Source organism: Globicephala melas, chromosome 17 (genome assembly GCF_963455315.2).
Source record: "Globicephala melas chromosome 17, mGloMel1.2, whole genome shotgun sequence".
Classification (NCBI taxonomy): domain Eukaryota; kingdom Metazoa; phylum Chordata; class Mammalia; order Artiodactyla; family Delphinidae; genus Globicephala; species Globicephala melas.
In genome coordinates this window covers 59,717,781-59,733,750 of record NC_083330.1, presented here as the reverse complement: position 1 = coordinate 59,733,750, position 15,970 = coordinate 59,717,781, and the positions used below count along the sequence as shown (strand labels likewise).

The following is a 15,970-nucleotide window of genomic DNA, read 5'->3' as shown; positions in this document are numbered from 1 at the left end:
CAAAAGCAGCAAAGGAAAGGGAAATATCCTTTACTGAGTGCTTTCTACATGGGGCACTGAGCTAGGTGCTTGACTTCTATGACCCTATTTTAATAGTCATAAGAAATCTTAGAAAGAGAAGTAAGAACATAAAAAAGAGAGAATGTAATAAATAGGTGATGAAAATGCCAATTTTGTCAAAGTGGAAATTATTCAGATAAAATTGTACAGTTCCAATTAATTAATGTAATGTATGCTATGCATGACAGGTAATCTCTCTCACCCCAAAATACATAATAAATACATACTGACCTGATAGGTGGTCACATTATGGAATCACCCAAACGTTAACTATAGTCTTGGTAATGAAAATATGTCTAAGTAAATCTATCCACTACAACTCCTAGGATTAAAAACTACATTTGGCTCCAATGGTTGTGATAGAAGGGGAGAATTTAGGGTGGTTCCAGAAAGTAGCCCTGAAGAGCTGTTGAATGTAGCAAGTGTTGGACTAGCCATTTGTAATTTGGGGCTCAGAGGATGCCATCCAGGTTTCTAGAAGTACCTGTTCTAGAAACTCACTATGAGCCCTGCTAACAGTATTGCATTTTTTTTTTTTTTTTTTTTTTTTTTGCTGTACGCAGGCCTCTCACTGCTGTGGCCTCTCCCATTGCGGAGCACAGCCTCCGGACGCGCAGGCTCAGAGACCATGGCTCACGGGCCTAGCCACTCCGCGGCATGTGGGATCCTCCTGGACCGGGGCACGAACCCGTGTCCCCTGCATCGGCAGGCGGACTCTCAACCACTGCGCCGCCAGGGAAGCCCAACTGTATTGCATTTTGCCAGGTTCCTCTGCCATTGCCTCAAGAGTTGGTATGGAGCAGTTGTAGGGAATGGGTCTTCAATCCTGTTAATGCTCTGGAAACTTTAGTTGAGGATAGGAGCAGTTCACACACAACTAATAATATCACACTAAGGAAGAAAGTATTCAAAGAAATCGAAAGAACGCTCTAGAATTGTGCATTCCCAGTTGCTGGAACCAGGGGCACTGCTATAAATGGGGAGCCTTCACCAGAGTATGAGAAACTCTGAATATTGCAAAGTTCTGAGCGACAGGGTCCCTTTTTATGTAGAAATATCTTCATAAGTTAAATGTCCAATAAGGGATTGCTTATGCAAAATGTGGAACAACTATATAAGCGCAAAAAGAAAAAAATCATGCAGTACAGCTGTAGAGGTCAATATGGAAAAATGTGTGAAGTACAGTGTAGGAGAGAATTTCAATTGCAAAATAGTATTTTTCAATATGTTCTCACTTTTCTTTAAAAATGTGTTAATATGAATGGAAAAATGTTGGAAGTGTACGTAAGGAAATTTTAACACTGGTGGTCACTTGATAATGGAATATCAGTTCATTTTTATCATCTTTTTGCTTATCCACACTTTCTGAATTTTCTACAATAATATATATCTTGTTTTATGATGTCCCAGAGAGTCAGTCATACGACTGTCATCCAAACTTGTTTGGGGTTTGTGGTTAACCCACTTTTTTTTTAAATTTATTTTTGAATTTTATTGTATTTATTTTTTATACAGCAGGATCTTATTAGTTATCCATTTTATACATATTAGTGTATACATGACAGTCCCAATCTCCCAGTTCATCCCACCCCCACCCCGCCACTTCCCCCCCTTGGTGTCCATTAACCCACTTTTAAAAGCTTAATTTTCATAAGCACATAAACGACTGCAAAATAAACTATCTGTGGCCTATCCAATATCCCACCTTTCTTTCTTGTTAACACAATCCAAATTTTGTTTGTCTATTGAGCAGGGACATGCTAGGAAAAGGAGGCTCAGCTCTGTTGGATTATTCTTAGTCTAAGCTGCTGTGATGGTTAATTTTGTGTCAACTTGACTGGGCCATGGGGTGCCCAGATATTTGGTTAAACTGGGTATGTCTATAAGGGTGTTTCTGAATGAGATTTAACACTTGAATCAGTTGATTTAGTAAAGTAGATTGTCCTCCTCAGTGTGGCTGGGCCTCATCCAATCCAGTGATGGCCTGCCTAGATCAAAGGGGCAGAGTAAAAGAAAATCCTCTCTCTCTGCCTATTTTAGAGCTGGGACATTGGTCTTCCGCCTTCAGACTTAGACTTGGACTCAGACTGGATCTTATGCCATTAGCTCTCCTGGGCCTCCAGCTTGCTGACTGCAGACTCGGGATTTGTCAGCTTCCATAACCACGTGAGCCAATTCCTTATGATAAATCTCTTTATATATAAAAATATATATAATTATATACACATATATATTCTTTTTCTCTATTGATTCCGTTTCTCTGGAGAGCCCAGACTAATACAGCCAGCCATGGTCATTGTGTTCTCTTTTGCTGGTGATTGGTAGCATTGACCCACTTCTGGTCAATGAAATGTAAAGAGAATGCTGGGGAGGGGATGTTCTGTGTAATTTTCCTCTTTAATAAGAGAGAGAGTGGCACAGGCAGAAGCTGTTGTGGCTCCTCTTTCTTTCTGCTTTTGGTTGGGTTATGTGAGAATAAAATGCCTAGGGCTGGTGTAGCCATACTGTGGCATTATTGCAGACTTTACCGACACATTAAAGATGGCAAAATGGGAAGCTGGAGAAACCCTGGCTTCGTTTTTTTTAAATTGAGTTATAACTAACATACAGGATTCTATTAGTTTCAGGTGTACAACATAGTGACTTAATATTTTTATACATTATGAAATGATCACCACAGTACTGACTATATTCCCTATGTGTACATTACATCCCCATGACTTATTTATTTTATTAACTGGAAGTCTGTACCTCTTAATCCCCTTCTCCTCTTTCATCTGTCCCCCAACCTCCCTCCCCTGTGGCAACTACCAGTTTGTTCTCTGTATCTGTGATTCTATTTCTGTTTTGTTTTGTTTGTTTGTTTTGTTTTTTACATTCCACATGTAAGTGAAATCATATGGTATTTACTTTTCTCTGACGTTTTTCACTCAGCATAATACCCTACAGGTCCTCACGTGTATGTGTGTATATATATATATATATATATATATATATATATATATATATATATATATATATATATATCAATCACATCTTCTTTATCCATTCATCTATCAATAGACAAGCATTTCTTCCATAACTTGGCTATTGTAAATAGTGCTGAAATTAGCATAGGGGTACATAAATCTTTCCAAATTAGTGTTTTCATTTTCTTCAAATAAATACCCAAGAAGTGAAATTGCTGGGTCATATGTTAGTTCTATTTTCAGATATTTGAGGAACCTCTATACTGTTTTCCATAGTGGCTGCACCAATTTACATTTCAACCAATAGTGCACACGTGTTCCCTTTTCTCCACATCCTCACCAACACTTGTAGTTTCTTGTCTTTTTGATGATAGCTGTTCTGACAAGTGTGAGGTGATATTTCATTGTGGTTTTGATTTGTGTTTCCCTGATGATTAGTGGTGCTGAGCACCTTTTCAAGTGCCGTTGGTCATTTGTATGTCTTCTTGGGAAAATGTCTCCAGATCTTCTACCTATTTTTTACTCCAGTTGTTTGTTTTTGATATTGAGTTGTATGAGTTCTTAACATATTTTGGATATCAACACCTTATCAGATATATCGTTTGCAAATATTTTCTCCCATTCTGTACATTGCCTTTTCATTTTGTTGATAGTTTCCTTCACTGGGCAAAAGCTTTTTAGTTGGAAGTAGTCCTACTTATTTTTGTTTTTGTTGCTTTTGCCCTTGCTGGAGGAGACATATTCAAAAAAAATATTGTTAACACTGATGTCAAAGAGCATACTGCCTTTGTATTCTTCCAGGGGTTTTATGGTTTCACGTCTTACATTTAAGTCTTGAATCCATCTTGAAGTTATTTTTGTATATGGTGTAAGAAAGTGGCCCAATATCTTTTTTTTGCATGTACCTGTCCAGTTTTCCCACCACAACTTATTGAAGGGACTATCTTTTCCCCATAGTATATTCTTGCCTCCTTTGTCATAAATTAACTGACCACAGGGGCATGGGCTTATTTCAGGGCTCTGTCTTCTGTTCCATTGAGCTATGTGTCTGTTTTTGTGTCAGTGCTAAACTGTTTTGATTACTATAGCTTTGTAGTATAGTTTCAAGTCTGTGAGCATGATACCTCCAGTTTTTTTTTCTTCTTTCTCAAGATTGCATTGGCTCTCTGGGGCCTTTTGTGGTTCTATATAAATTTTAGGATTATTTGTTCTACTTTTGTGAAAAAAATGCTATTGGTATTTTGATAGGAATTGCACTGAATATGTAGATGGCTTTGAGTAGTATGGATGTTTTAACAATATCAATTCTTCCAACCCATGAGCATGATATATCTTTCCATATATTTGTGTCATCTTCAATTTCTTTCCTCAATGTCTTATAGTTTTCAGAGTACAGGTCTTTCACTGCCTTGGTTAAATTTATTCCTAGACATCTTATCCTTTTTGATAAAATTGTAGATGGGATTGTTGTCTTCATTTCTCTTTCTGATAGTTTGTAGTTAGCATACAGAAATGCAAAAGATTTCTTTATATTTATTTTGTGTCCTGCAACTTTACTGAGTTAATTTATTAGTTTGTTTTTTGATGGAGTCTTGAGTTTTGTACATACATTTTTTATGTATCCTTTGTAGGTTTTTGGTTTGTGGTTACCTTGAGGTTCATATATATCAACTGTATATATAGTCTTCAATTTTAAGCTGGTATTTGCTTAAGTTTGAAGACATTCTAAAAGCATTATATTTTTACTACCCCCTGCAATATTTCATGTTTTGGATGTCACATTTTATATTTTTTATTTTGTGTATCCCTTAATTACTTGTAGTTATAGTTGACTGTATTACTTTTGTCTTTTAACCTTCATACTAGGTTTTTAAGAAGCTGATCCACTACTTTCACTATATATTTGCCTTTACCAGTGAGATTTTTCCCTTTTGTGTATTTCCTTATTTCTAGTTGTGGCCTTTTCTTTTCCACTCTTTAACGTTTCTTATAAGGCCAGTTTAGTGGTGATGAACTCCTTTAGTTTTTGCTTCTCTGGGAAACTCTTGATCTCTCTTTCAATTCTGAATGATAACCTTACCTGATAGGGGATTGTAGGTTATAAGTTTTTTCTTTTTAATACTTTAAATATATGCTGCCACCCCATCTGGCCTGTAAAGTTTCTGCTGAAAAATCAGCTGAAACTCCTATGGGGTTTCCTTTGTATGTGATTAGTTGTTTTTCTCCCCCTTTCCCCTGGATTCTCATTGATATTGCCGACCTGCTTCACCAACCAAAGCCAATTTCTAGACCCCTCGTTAAGTGAGAAGCTAATGATAAGACATTTTACTTAAACCACTTTGAGTTTGAGTGTGCTGTCTCTTACATCAGAAACTAGCCAAAGAAAGAAAAAGTATAATCCCTCCCCTGCTATTATCATATTTCGTTAATCTGCTTTTTAAAGGTTGCTCTTTATAATCATTTCAGCCACAAAATTAGAAACTTTAAAAGATATATCATTTACTGTTTGCCTGTAGGTCACTGAAGTAGTCCCTGCAGGGGGACAAGAAATATATAGACATGTAGATCCCTTCTGCCAGTGAAGTTGTGTTCACATTGTTGGTGGCTAGACACATATCCGTAGTTGGAAGAGAAAGAGGAAGAGGAGATAAAGGCTCCCTTTTCTCCCATGGTTGATATCAATGCTGCTCAATCACTCTCAGACTTCAGAGTTGTTGGAGGAAACAATCATACCAGGTTTTAAAGGGTAAAACTGGTTTTCTTTGGCGGTGTCGTTTTATAGTAAATTTCATCTTGTCATGTCTCCAGCAAAAGAAACCTTTAAGAGGTTTAAAGTGGGAGATAGTTTATTGATGATATTGGCCGTGAAGCCAGGAGAAGCACACGTGTACCTACAGCCTTGTGCCTCGGCAGGTTGCCTCCAAGCCCCACCCCTTCAGGAGACTTGGGAAAGGGCCAGAAAGATGCCTGAGTTGCAGAACTTGATGTTGGCTGCTTGGTCATGGCGCTACTTCATCACTGTAGGGACACTCATTCTGGGATAGTTAATGACCTCTCCCTAGAGCCAAATAAATTGAATACTTGGGTGAAGGGTTTAGTCTTGAAAATGAGACCTCGACAGTAGCAAACCTATTGAGAATAAGGCAAATGGGCTTACAGAAATAAGATAGCAATTCTAGACGTGTGCCTCCTTTTCCTGATTATAAGCAGCACTGAAAAGTGAATGAAAATCAACTTATTGTAAGGAAAATCCCATTCTCCTATTGGCCTGTACCATTTCAAAGATGATTTATCAAGCTGACTGATTTTCAAGATGTATTTGTTTCCAAACCTTTAACTTAAATTTTTTCTTTTTTCTTCCCAAACCTCTTGGTAAATGTACATTACATTGAATTAGGGATTCACTCACTCCTTCCTTCATTCATTCCACATGAATTTTATGAGCACTTAACAGTGTGTCAGGTACTGTGCTAGGTGTCCAGGAAACAGGTAAAAAATAGATCAGCCGTGTCCTTATGAAGTTAACAGTCCTTCTGAGACTTCTACTGTCTAAATCAACAGTTGAAATAAGATGAGAGCAGCATTACTACAGAGACATGGACAGGAATGTGTGATGTCAGATGAAATGATCAACTTCACATGGAGGGGATTCAATAAACAGCCTTTCGTTCAAAACAGATTCCTTCCACAGCATTAGTAAACATTGCTGAAGTGATCCATTTTTGGTCAGATTTCAGTAGATTAGTTGGTCTTAAAGCAAGACAGCAATAAACCATATATCTACTCCATTTTATTTTAATTAGTTTTTCTTGAGAATATGGCTTTATCCAGTTAGCCATTCATTCAACAAAAGTTTTTTGCATTCAAGTATGTGCTGGGTATGCAGGGGAATTCTGGCTTCCAATGTGAGTAAAGGAAAGAAGAGGTAAGGTTTGGTTTGAAGGGATGAGTGGGAACAATTGTGGGCCTAAGTCAATTCCATATTGGCGCCTAAGGGAATATTTAGGAGCCTGGGCCTCACATATTTAAAAATCAATTTCCCACCTCAGCTTAAAAGACTGACTGGTGCAAGTCACTTTCTTTTCAATTAAGGGGAGGATCTCAGTGCTGCATTCAAATCAGTAACTGGGTTTCCTCATAGAAGCAGCTCAATCAACTTAATATTAATGCTCTGGTTCAATACCCTACTTCTGCTCACACACACATGCTACACACACATACGTGTAGTACATACAATACATTTATAGTTTTCTGGAAGTTGATCTATGATTTGGACAGAAAGGACGGACGGCACTAACACCATGGATAACCCGCCTCCATTTTAAAGAGACTTCTTCCCTGGCAATGTCAAGCATGTTACCCTGAGTTCCACCCTGAGACAGACTGGTGTTGGAAAGAAGCCTGGAAGGCTAAGAGACCCAGAGACCCAAGTGGTTTGTGTAGTGGGACTGGTAGAATGTACCAGAAGCTGTCAGCATGTGACAAGGGGGCATTTATTTTAAGGGTGTGGGGAGAAAAATGAATTAGGCGGCACTTGGATTCTTCAGTCAGGGGGTGGGGACAGGAGTTAAGGAGTGCACTGTGCTCTTAAGGAGTTTTTTTTTTAAAGAACACCCAAGTGGAGAACATGGAGAGAGGATTTTTCTTGACACACCAATGTACAATGAGAACATATATTTAGTAACATTCGCCTCCCTGTACCCTGAGCAGCTGTTCAGCTAGCAAACACTCCTCCTTCCAGGCGGGGAAGGGGAAGTGTGCTGCACGAAGTTTCTGGAGTTGCCAGTGAGAGCGAGAGCTGGGGCCAGCATTCCGGAGCCGCCCCTCTCCCTCTCCCCTCCCAGGCAGCAGGGGGTCCAGCACAGCCAGTGGTTGGGAAGGGGAGGCAAGGGCAGAGAAGTAGCTCCAAGGGAAGACCAACTGGAGGGTCCTGTTTAATTTCGTCTGAGCACTTGAAGTTCACTCCTCTTTACTATACCTCCTCAAAAGCAGGAAGCTGGAAAGAGAATTTCTCAACGTTACCCCTCTTTGCTCTGTGAGGCTGGAACTCACTAGGCAGGGTTGGGGGCCATCAGGGAAATATTTTGTATCTCCTGGAGGTGAGAGTTACGGGAAGTGGAAGAAAGGATTTACCCACTTTGGGCCAAGCCATCCTTTTCCAAGGAGTGACAGAGTGGACATCTGGTTTTCTGGGTTCATAGTTACCTTCTTGACAGTTTTTGACAGGCGCCTAGGGCATACAGGTGGCAGTGAGGATGGGCCAGGGTGGAAAAAGGCCCTGTGTAACTGTAATATATGATCCAGTCAAAGATAGTGTTCGCTGGTTCCTTTGTTTCCTTCTTCCTTCCTTCCTTCCTCCCTCCCTCCCTCCCTTCTTCCTTCCTTCCTTCCTTCCTTCATCTTCCCTTCCTCCCTCCCTTCTTCCTTCTTTCCTTCCTCCCTCCTTCTCTCCCTCCCTTCCTTCCACTATAGTGTACTGGTGCCACTCAAAGTGTGGTCCTCTACTGGCAGCATCAACATCACTTGAGAACTTGGTAGACATATAAATTCTTGGGTCCCACCCCATACTCCCTCTGTAGGCAATCTCTAAGACTAGGCAAAAGAATGTCACTTCCTAGATGAGGTTACAGAAAGACTTGGCTACAGTCCTGGATGAGCTCTGTCACTCACTCACTCGCTATGAGGGTAGCCAGCTGCCATATTGTGAACACCCTTTTGGAGAGGCCTGTGGGGCAAGAAACTGATGTCTCTGGTCAGTAGCCAATGAAGACCTGAGGTCCACCAACAACCACATGAGTGAGCAGGGAACTGTGTCTCCCCCAGTTAAGCCTTGAAATACCAGCCCCTCACATCTTGATTGGAGCCTATGAAATACTCTGAGCCAGAGAACCTGATTGTTACTGACTCACAGAAACTGGGAGATGATAAATGTTTGCTGCTTTAAGCCTCTAATCTTGGGTTAATTTGTTACACAGCAATAGATAACTAATAGAACTACTGAATTGGAAACTCTGCTCGTGAGGTCCTGGAATGTGTACTTTAGCATGTTTTCCAGGTGATGCTCATGCAAGGTAGTTTGAGAAGCACTGCCTGTGACTAAATTAAGAGTGAAGGCTTTGGAGCCAGGCTGCCTGGGTTCCAATCCTAGCTCAACTACATCCCAGCTGTAAGAGCTTGAGCCTTCATTTCTTCTGTAAAATGTCACTAACAGTAGTACATACCTTTAGGTAGTGTGAAGAGGATTCGTTGAATTAATACATTTAAAGCACTTAGCGTGTTGCCTGACAACATCGAGTACAATACATTTAGTGACGATTCATTCATTCGACAAACACTTATAAGGCACCAGCTAAGGATGAGGCATCGTGCTAGATCCTGGAGTTACGAAGGTGCGTAAGAAATAGTTCACTTCTCCTGGGACTGTCGTCCTAGGCGATGGGCATAGAAAGGAATAAACACGATAAAAGTTAAAATGCTGAGCTTGGCTTCTGGAGCCCGACCATAGCGGCATTAAGGAGAGGCTTGATAAATGGGGTAGTTGGAGGGATATGGGCTTGATTGCCCTCAATGCCTCATCTTACTTTTTCTTAGTCTCAGTATCTTCGTTTTTATGTGGAAAACTGGCAAACCTATCACCACAAGCAGCCTCCTAAGACAGGAGCTGGTGTCTTGTTCACAAGCCGCTAGCCACTCGGTCCTGTTTTCTGCCCCTAGTAAGGCAGCTTGGTTCGCTGGCATCTGCTCTTCCTCCTGCCTGCAAGCTTCCTCCCCCACCTCCTCCTTGCAGCACAGGCTCCACCTTATCCTTCATGTCTCTGCTCACATGCCTCCCCAGGGGGGTCTTCCTGGTCACTCTATTTAAATAGCATCTCCATTTCAATGCACTTTTCATATCCTGGACAGCACTAGATTCTGGAACGTACTTAATCAGTTCATTTACTGTGTGTCTCCCTGGGTAGACTTCACGGTCTCTCCGGGCTGACAGTTGGTCTGTTGTATTCACATGGCACACTCCCCGTGCCCTCCCTGGGACATAGTAGGCATTCAATAAATATTTGTTATTGATGGATAAATGGATAAATGGACATGTCCCTTCACAGCCACTGTAACACTTCAGCATGATTTGCTGAAATGCCAATCTTAATCACAAAGGACGTTAATTCAAATTCTGGAAGACAAAACTGCTGAAAAACAGAATGTGAAACCAAGTCACTTTAATTCTAAGGGGCTGCTGGAGAACTGGGAAGGGATGGAGAGTAGGAGGCCATTATACCAGTTAACATGTACTAAGTACCTCCTCCTAGGTCCTGGGTACTCTATTAAATGTTTTATATACGTTATTTCATATACATCTGAAGTGGCTATTATCATCCGGGAGAGCAGATGGGGAAACTGAGTCTTAGAGCCCTTGATTAACTTGCCTTAAGTCACAGGCAGTGTGGTGCAGATGAATCATGACTGAACCCAGGTGGTCAGGTTCCAAAGCTCCTGGGTTTAACCACTCTACTCTCCTGTCCCCAATGGAATGCAGCTCATTAGGTGAATATTCTGCACAAATAGAAATGTACACAGCTGAACTGCTATATGACACCATGACAACACTAGACCAGACAGGGAAATATCAGAAAGGTTTCTTAAAAGAGGATGTCCATGAAATGGGAGCTGGGCGATGGACCAGCTGTAGGTCATTCATGGGGGCCCTTCCCCCTACCCATGTTGTTCGTAAGAAAGGCGGTCAGGACTGCAGTGGCGTGTCCCACCACCTGCAATGGATGTGAGTGTTCTCACCCTCAGAAACAAGATTGGTGGTCTCTTCCTAAGCCCCCAAAGGATTAGCATTCTCTTCGTCAAGGCAGCTTGTAATTTACAGCAATTGGCAGTTCCTGTTGCAAGGGGTTCCAAGATCAGAAAAGCCAAGAAGTGGGTGACAGGTCAGATCGCAGCTTAGATGGAGAAGCTGTCTGTTGGGGTGGTGGTGAGGGGCTGTAACTAGGTGGGAGGGGCAGTTTTACAAAACAGCAGGGCCGGCTGCCCTGCGCCTGGAGCAATCTTTGGCTGGGGGTTCCCATCAAGAGCAAGCCTCCACAGGCCTAAAAGAACAAGAAAGGAACCAGGCTTATCCACCCTTAAACGGGACTAAAGTCAGGGTTTTTCCTGTGTGATGAGGAATTATTGGCCCAGCAGCAAGGGGAGGCTCCTTCCCAGTAGAAGAGAACAATTAGGGAAAGTGAGAATATGCTTCTGTGGGCAATTCCCTTCTCAAGGCTTAATTAAAGCCAGAATGTATATTTTTAGTCTGCTTTTGCTTTTGTGACATTTAAATATTCAGATTTTCAAAGAGACAAAGCCTATGCTGAAATTTACATATAAATATATTGAAATATATTTAAATATGAGTCTTCTTCTTACCTTTTTTCTTAACGTTCTTGAGCTGTCTGCACTTCTACAATGGGGTCAGTCTCTGGGAAATGAAGAATTAAAGTGTCTGAAGAGACAGAAGTAGAGGTAGAATTGCTGGGAGGTTGATATACTGGGGTGGACCTAACATTATGTACAGTGTATAATTTGAGGAATGATTTTCTTTGTTTAGATGGCAAGTTTTCAGGATGATGGTTTATCTAGGTCAGGGGGCAGTCCCCAGCCATGCAGACTTTGCTAGATGTATGTATATATTTTTACCTATTTAGAAAGGCTACAGACTCCCTGAAACTGGCTTGGAGACTTCCTCTTAAGACCTCAAGAATCCAGGCTTCATAGAAATAGAGGAAATTTGACCAAAGAATGACCTTGGAGCATCAATCAAATAGCTAGCTTTATAGTCCATATTATGACCATGCTAATTACAAGTTACCCCATATACTATACATGGACCACCAGCTTTAAATGATTTTGACCATCATGATATGCATTTAAATCACTGAAATAGAACTGGACATAATTTAACCTCCCTCGAGTGAGTTGGCAGTTACCTTAAGATCCTCCAGGGTCTCTCTCGGTCATCACTGCAATCATCAATAATTATGCACCATGAGTAGCACAGAAGTGTCAGAGGATACAAATTTTTCAATGGTTAGATAGAAGACAAACTTGATTCTAATGGTTATCAGAAGTTGAATTTTTTGTTGCTGTTGTGAAGAGAACGTTGCCAGACTATTGCATAACAAAGAATGTTACAATCTAATGGGGAAAATTGGCTTGAATTGTGGGTGTCGTCCTGATTTCATCACCTTCAATAGCTGACATTTCCATTTCTCATTTTCTCTCAGTTACTCATCTATAAATGGATGTACAAATGTTAATAGGGACCCACGCAAATTTAGCAACTTCCTCCTCTAGTAAATTATACCATGGAGCCATTTTTATTGTGATTCTTCCTTTCCGTGTCTGTTTCTCCTCCTGGAGTTTGGGCTGTGCAGCACATGAATTGTTAAAGGAATGAAAGTCTTGGGAGAAAACAGAAGCTACCAAGACAAGCCAGCAAGGTAGAGCATCTGTGCCTTCCACCAGGGGTTAGTAAAACTCTTATAAGGTTCCTAGGATGGCATCCAGACTGAGATAAGGGCAACTCCTTTGTCACCATTTGTTCCTCAGAAAACACCAGCAAGAGGATGTCCTATCACTGAAAACAGCTGTCAGTTCCAAGTTGTGAAACACACATGGACGAAACTGCTAAATATAAATATATATGACTTGGACTATATCAAGCACTAGAGTTAAGATCGCGGAGAAAATTTTCAATTTAAATGTGCAGTTTTGATAAATACTAAGGCAGGCTATCTTGCCTAATTAGCAGTCCCAGGCTAATTGTCCAGCGATTAGGCTTATTGGCTTGACTCCGATTGTCATTGTTTCTGTATCATGAAAACAGGACGTAAAGTTCCCCTTCTCTCCTGGCTTGCTATCCTGGCTTACAACAGTTGTTACCGTAACGAATAAAGACTTTCAAAAGTATGTTATAGGTATATAAACTTGACTCCCTGCTTCCACTTTTGCCCTACTATCAGCTAGAGGGAGCTGTTAAAAATGGAAATCAGATCATATCACTCCCCTGCTTAAAATCCTCCAAAGCTTAGCCACCCCTCCGAAAATAAAATCCCAATACTGTGCCTGGCCTGCAGTGCCAGGACATGCTAAAGTTCCTGCAACTTCTCTGACCTCCTTCCTGCACTCAGCACACTCCAGAAACAGTAGCCTTTCCGCGGATGCACTAACTCAGCGGTTCTCAAAGCGTGGTCCCTAGGTCCGCAGCATCAGCCTCCTCTGGGAAGTGGTTAGAGATGCAAACTCTTGGGCCACACCCTAACTCTACTGAATCAGAAACTCTGGGGATGGGCCCCAACAATCTGTGTTTGAACCAACCCATCTAGTGATTCTAAAGCCTGCTGAAAATAGACTCACTTCTGCCTCAGGACTTGGGTACTGGCCAGACACTTCGCTTGGTATACTCTTCCCAGGGCTCTTTCCTCATCAACTGAAATCAGCCAAAATGTTAGCTCCTCACCTACTGTCCTATTTAAAAGCATTTTTATTTTATTGGAGTATGGTTGATTTACAATGTTGTGTTAGTTTCAGGTGTACAGCAAAGTGATGCAGTTATATAAATATTCATTTTTTTTTTTAGATTCTTTTCTCATATAGGTTATCACAGAATATTGAGTAGAGTTCCCTGTGCTATAACACAGTAGGTCCTTGTTGGTTATCTGTCTCATATATAGTAGTGTGTGTGTGTTCATCCCAAGCTCCTGATTTACCCCTCTCGACCATCTCTTTTTTTTTTTTTTTTCTTTGCGATACATGGGCCTCTCACTGTTGTGGCCTCTCCCGTTGTGGAGCACAGGCTCCGGACGCGCAGGCTCAGTGTCCATGGCTCACGGGCCTAGCCGCTCCGCGGCATGTGGGATCTTCCCGGACCGGTGCACAAACCCACGTCCCCTGCATCGGCAGGCGGACTCTCAACCACTGCGCCACCAGGGAAGCCCTCGACCATCCCATTTAAAGTGAGCCTCTTTGCTCTTCCTCATCTTAATCTATGCTATTAAATTATCCATTATGTTCTCCTTAGAATTAGCTCAAATTATCTTGCTTATTTATCTACTTGCTATTTTATTATCTCTCCCAGTAGAATGAGAGCAGACAACCCACCTATTTTTTTATACTGCAGATTCCAAGTGCCTAGCGTAGTGCCTTGCACATATGAAGTTCTTCATAAAAGTTTCTTAAATGACTGCCTATGAGATTTTTTGATCTGCTTGTCTTGAAGAGGGTAGATCAGTTAGATTATCTAAAGGCAGCTGCAGTGCTGGGTCCAAGCCTTGGCATGGAGTTGGAAGATGAGGCTCAAATTCTAAGTTCTCCACTTGGAGGTCAGCTGAACTTGGGTAAATCATTTAATTGGGATAATGGGTCACCCAACAAGGGGTGGTTTTGTCTCAGAGAGGCATTTAGCAATGCCTGGAGATATTTTAGTGTCAACTGCCGATGCAGGTGAGAGTGGGGAGTGCTGTTAGTACCTAATGGGTAGAGGCCAGGGATGTGGCTAAATATCCCACAATGCACAGGCCACGCCCCTGCAATAAAGAATTAATGCTCATGGGCTTCCGTGGTGGCGCAGTGGTTGAGAGTCCGCCTGCCGATGCAGGGGACGCGGGTTCGTGCCCCGGTCCAGGAGGATCCCACATGCCGCGGAGCGGCTGGGCCCATGGGCCATGGCCGCTGAGCCTGCGCGTCCGGAGCCTGTGCTCCGCAACGGGAGGGGCCACAACGGTGAGAGGCCCGCGTACCGCAAAAAAAAAAGAAGAATTAATGCTCAGCAAAATAGTAACAGTCCTCCAGGTGAGAGAGCCCGAACTAGAGCCTTGCGTTCTCACTAGCTAAATAGGGATCATACCCTCTTCCTAACTCACAGGGTTCTGATGATGCTCAAGCAAAATTCCTCTCATGAAAGCGCTTTGTAAGTGACAAAGGACTATAGACAAATACCCTCGGTGTCTAGCACCACACCTTACACAGGGTAGCTGCCTAATAAATATTTATTCAAGGAATGAATGCATGAATGAATGAATTGCAGGGAGCCCCTTCCCAGGCTTGAGTTTTCATTTCCTCATTTACAATAGGAGATAGGGATAGTACTTGTGTCCTAGGAACCTTGGGAGGGTCGCAGAGACAATGTATACAAAGTACCTGGCTCGGGATTTGACACATCCTCACTAGAATTGCCCTTGTTTCACCCGTGGTTAGTTTTCCTGCTTGGCTGCCCTACCGGGCAGGCGGTGGGAGGCCTGAAAAAGTCTCTCACTTCCACTCCATTTTTCCTTCCCTGCTCAGTGGAGTTCCCCATTCCTCCCTCCTAAGCGACTCCCTTCTCTCTTCTACCCCCTTGGTCTACACAGGGCAGCCTTGACTGTTTCAAGTGGAAAGGTATCACCAAGTCCTGCTCTGTGTTTTTCAGATGAAACACTTAAGACCTGGCATTCAGAAACCACCTGCTCTGGGTTTCCTTGAGTACCAGGCAGAGAAGGAACTGGAACCCGGCCTCCCGTCCTGGCTGGGAATCTCTCCACTCCTCCACGATGCCTTAATTTTCCTTGGCTTGCTTGTCTTCTCCCACCTCCTGTAACCAATCAGCACATACCCAGCAGAGTTTCCCAACCTTTCTGGGAACCTGGAATGTTTACTGTTAGAGACCCCACCCAGCACACATCACCAGAACATTAAAATGTGCCCACGTCAAATAAAAATTATGTATAACTTTATGACAATTATTAGGTTGCCTTGACAGTCAACCTGAAGTTACATTTTAGAGAATTTAAGCATTTTTTAATTTCAATATTTTAGTTTGTTTTTACATTTTGGAGTCAATTATTTTTTCCTACAGCAGATATAATTATAGACCCTTGAAAAGCATTTGTACCTCATACATTATAAAAAAAGTCTTCTTTGCT

General features: G+C 41.8%; 1 protein-coding gene across 3 annotated transcripts in view; it reads left to right on the top strand.

Annotated features, from left to right (window-relative positions):
* SAMD12 (sterile alpha motif domain containing 12) overlaps positions 1–714 on the top strand; it is a 463,668-nt gene extending 462,954 nt beyond the window's left edge. Inside the window, exon 9 of one of the 3 annotated variants that reach the window (XR_011376884.1) lies at positions 624–714. The gene's annotated coding sequence lies outside the window, so the exon portion shown is untranslated. The remainder of the gene's footprint in view (positions 1–623) is intronic. The other 2 variants (XR_009559689.1, XR_009559688.2) reach the window with 2 other exon arrangements.
* The last annotated feature ends 15,256 nt before the right edge of the window (positions 715–15,970 follow it).